This window comes from Gossypium raimondii, chromosome 6, assembly GCF_025698545.1.
Source record: "Gossypium raimondii isolate GPD5lz chromosome 6, ASM2569854v1, whole genome shotgun sequence".
Lineage (NCBI taxonomy): Eukaryota > Viridiplantae > Streptophyta > Magnoliopsida > Malvales > Malvaceae > Gossypium > Gossypium raimondii.
The window spans coordinates 44,108,427-44,113,443 of record NC_068570.1 but is presented as its reverse complement, the minus strand read 5'-3'; positions in this window follow the sequence as shown (position 1 = coordinate 44,113,443).

Sequence of the window (5,017 nt, the reverse complement as noted above, 5' to 3'; positions counted from 1 at the left end):
GTGTTATAGCCATCATTGACACCATAATGCATTTCATAAGATTACACCTTCAAGTTTCATATACAAGTTATAGTTTACACATGAAAACATCTATTGATATTTCATACCATAGTTCATCATAGTGTCAATATTTTCATTCTTGATCAACAAGCTTATCTTAGTAAAACATGGCTAATTCCATTTGATTTCCAATCACACAACACAAATTCTAGTAAAACTTGCTCAAAACTAAGAACCAATATCGTATATACAAAAGGTTCTAATACATGCCATATATACCAACTAAAATCAAATTCTACTAAAGATTTCTCAGATAGTGTGATTTCTTGTGCTGAGCCGATCTTTCGAGCCCTCAAAATGTAATCTACAAAATGAAACAAATACGGGTAAGCTTGAATAGAGCTTAGTAAGTTTGTTTAATAAATCGGTAAGCCTTTCCAACCAAACATAGTAATCAATTTAAAATTAAGTAATGAAATTTCCAGAAATTACAACATTCATCTGAGAAGTAACAATATGTATAGTATTTCAGTATATTCAGTGAGTAATGCTAGTTTGAGCAACTTTTAGTAGAATCAGTAGGTATGGCTCGATAACGCATACGTTTGAGTAGATTCAGTAGGTAACGCTTATTTGAGCTCAGTATATCGGTGGATATCGCTCACTAAACTTCATCCAGTATATAATATAACATTAAATAATAGTATATTAACAAAGAATATAAAGATTATTAAAAGCTTAAATAAATGCACAACTAATAGGATTAATTTGCAGTGACGGCTCAAAATATCTCAATCAGTGATCGATGTCATTTCAGTTCATTATTTCCATTTCCAATCACACTCATCAATATAATCCAACATTATGCAATCAAGTTCATATAATACACATATAAATGTACTAAAATTAAACTGAACGAACTTACCTAACTAAATTGCAATAATGACAAAGGTACGGGAACTATTCGATAATTTTCTCTTTTCCTCGGTTTTTCACTCGTTCTTGATCTAAAATAATATTTCATCCAATTAATTAATTCCAACTATAAAACTAACTCATTTTATGCAATTAAGCCCTCATTAAAATTTTTACGAAGTTGCCCCCAATATTTCAATTTTATTCAATTTAGTCCCTAAGCCCGAAACTTGCAATTTAACCATTTTTTTCTTAAAACCCAATTTATCCAAACCATCTATGACCTCCCAATAGTCCATATTAGTAATTATTTCACATCAAGTATTTTACCACTTTAGCAATTTAGTTCTTAAACGTTAAAATCATCAAAAATCATTTTACAAAATAGTTCTATCTAACAACCAAGCTTAATAATCTAACATAAAATTTCATAAATATCTCAATTCCATCAATGGCATAATCCTCAACATTTGACAGTTATACAAATTAGTCCTTAGGTTGGCTAGATTAAGCTAATACGAGCTCAAAAACATAAAAATTACTAAAAAGGGCATCAAACACTTACCTATTGATGGAACAAAGCTAGCCGAAGGGTTTTCTTCTTCTTTTTCTCTAGTGTTTCAACAATAGGAAGAAAAATAAAGGTAGGAGATGATAGAATTCATCCTGTTTTAATTTAATTTTAACTTATTTAAATAATTACAATCCCTTTCATTTGACTTGATTTTGAAGTAAAAAGAAGCCAAAACCATCCACTATAGACATTAATGGCTTCATTACCATTCTAATCCTTTAATTTCCCTTTTAACTAATAAAACCATTTTTCCAATCTTTATGATTTTGTCCCTTTTAAATTAATTAGGATCTAAAAGCAATTTACCAAAATCTAGATAATTCTACTTTATTCCTATTATTAAGCCATTTATGGAAGGTCCAACTACACAATTGGTCCTTCAATTATATTAAATTTTAACTAAACAATTTTATTTTTGATTTAATCCTAAACTAATTAGGACTAAATAAGCAAGTAGCCCAAAAGTTAGTGCAATTAATCATGCCACCACCTATTGGACTTTTTGACCATGGTTTAATTACCATTTTGGTCATTTTACTATTTTAAATCTGTAGCAATTAACTTTTACCTCTTATACTATTTTAATACCAATTATACGAACTTAGTCGTCGGATTTGTGGTCTTAAAACCACTATTTCCGACACCACTAAAAGATGAACTGTTACAATACATATATAAAATCAAATACATGACAGCATAAAATAATAAATACCATATGAACTTACCTGTTTAAAACACCAAACAAGTTGATTCTTCAGGGACTAATCAACAATTTTAACTTTTCCTCGGTTAACTCCACTTTAATTTGATTCTTGATCTATACAATTATTTTATACAATCAATCAATACTAAACATTTTCATATTATTTCATGACATGAGTGGACCTAAATAAACTGGTTTTTATATCCCTAAATTTTTATATTTTATTCAATTTAGTTCCTAATTTCAAAATAGTCATAACTTCTAATTTTGAGCCTCATTTTAATATACAATTTCACATATATCCACTAAGGACCCTCTACTTTCTATCCCTACCAAAATTCCATAACAAATTTACATTTTATTCAATTTTGGTCCTTGTAACACCCAAAAATAGGGCCCAAAAGTATTAGAGGTATTTTAGGAATTTTAGCCTTAGAGTGTTTGAAATTTTGCAACATGGTTTATCGGAGATGTTTTCGACTATGTTTTTTAGAAAATCAAATCAATATTAGAAAATGAGTTTTAAAGACCTTTAATTTTTTTTAAAGGACTGATTTGTAACTAGGTCAAAATTGTGAGCATTTTTGTAGTAGTTTTACCAAATTTTAAAATTGAACCTAATAAACCTCAATTCCAAGTTTTGTTTCAGGATAGCCATTCTCCATCTCTTGTTTTGTCGTTCCTCACTCTCCCAAGTCTGTCTCAATTGATTTTTTATTTCCAAACTACATTACTTTAACTCCCATAATTCCCAAAGCATTAAACCTTCATAAATCTCTAAGAAAACACTCTAAAATTTCATAGATTTCATCATCATCTTCGTGTGTGGGTTTTCTAGTATTTTGATAAAAGTTCGTTTTTCTTCCAACAAAGGTAACCAATCATCTACCCATTAGTTTTTAATGTTACTAGGCCTTTGAAATTGAATTTTTAGCTGTTAAATCGCATGTTTTGATTAAAAACTGAAAATAGAGTCGTTAATGGTGAATTTCAAATTTTTGAGTAAAAATGTGATTAAAAAGTGTTAATCAATAGGTTTTGATATGATTAAGAGGTTTCTAAACTTTTTTGAACTATCGTTAAGGATTTCTTGGGTTTTAATGAATTTTAGGATAAATAGTCATAAACATGTGGAAAAAGTCGATACTATGAATTGAGTATTTTAATGTAGTTTAAAGGTTCGGAAATAGTCGTAGGTGAACTAAAAGATGAATGAAATTTATTTTAGGTGAAAATATTGAGTATAGATCGAGATATTCGAATGTAAAGATTGTTATGTTGAAGGTTTCAGTTATATGGGAACATAGCTTAGGCTTATGTTTTTTATTGCTTGTGGTGAGTTCGTGTAACCCTAGGGTTTGTGGAAGTGTACACAGTCGTTATCAAGTAATGAGTCAGTATCGAGTTATCATCTCCACAAGGATAGTATTTATGCTAAGTCACTTAATTTGTAAAATTATATTAACAATTTGGTAAATAAAAAACACAATATAGTTGAGAAGTGGTGATTAAAATATATTAAACTAAATGCAATGATCCCTAATGAAAATTATCCTAAGTATGCAAACTATATGAATGAAATAGATTTTAGTAAAATTAAACACAATTTACAACAATTATAACATAAATAAACTAGGATAATTACTTTAATTAAACTAAATTTATTATCAACATGCTTAATAACATTCGGAAAAACATTCCATGGCAACTTGATCTTCCATGAGTTTGGAAATCACATTAGGTCCTTTCGAAATCTTTTACTTAGTAAGTACAAATTTTATTGATCCTTATTTACTAAGGGTTTCTTAGCATTCATTTAAGGTAACTGGACGTGTTAGGTTTGAAACAATTTAATCACACAAATCTAAAAACTATGCAGATAACAGAGCTTGGTTAGAATTGTTATGCAACCTACAACTCAATCGGGTTAGGATCTAAATTAAGCATGCATATTTCAATTATGCGTCTGTCGAAACCGTCTTTTGAAAACAAAAATTTTGGTTGTCGACTCAAAAACAAAACATGAGTCGCCACCGATCCTTTATTAAGGTGTGATCGGCCTACCTTAAAAAAATAATTTTGTTTTGCAAAATTTGAGAAAACAGGTTCGGGAGTCAGTTACGCACGAGAAAGGATTAGCACCCTCGTAACCCCAAAATTGGTACCAAATTGATTTTTGTTAATGTCTTGGTGTCGAAAATTTGAAAAGATTTTAAAAGAAAACTCTTTATTTCATGAATAAAAAAGTAAGACATTCACATTTCAAAGAAATAAAACACCACACCCAGTGAGTTAGGGCACAATGTTTTTAAATCTCCAAAATACCCGAATATTGCCTTTTGCTTTTGAAAATTCTTATCTCGAAAAGAAAATGTCATGACCAGTCAGTTAGGACCCAACATTTTGAATTCCCGAGAATAAGCTTTTATTTAAAATTTGTGAATTTATTGCAAAATAAATACTTGGCTTTCTAAATTCATCGAAAAATAATCGTGATCCAGTAAGTTAGGACACAATCCTTCCCGAGAATCATGAATGCCAAATATTTTGGAAATTTGTAAAAATATGACGACTTTAATGCTTCGATAAAACCAAAATATATTTCCGAAAGGTATGTTAAAAGTTAATGTACAACATGATACTGATACTTTAATTTACAACATATACGAATAAATATTTGCAAATATATATATACAAATACAATATAACGGTAAAAGTCAAAAACATATGTACACATATATCTATTATAAAATAAATGTGTATCTTGGATTATAAAGTATGGGAAACATGTGGATTTTAAAATGTGTATGCATATATATATATAT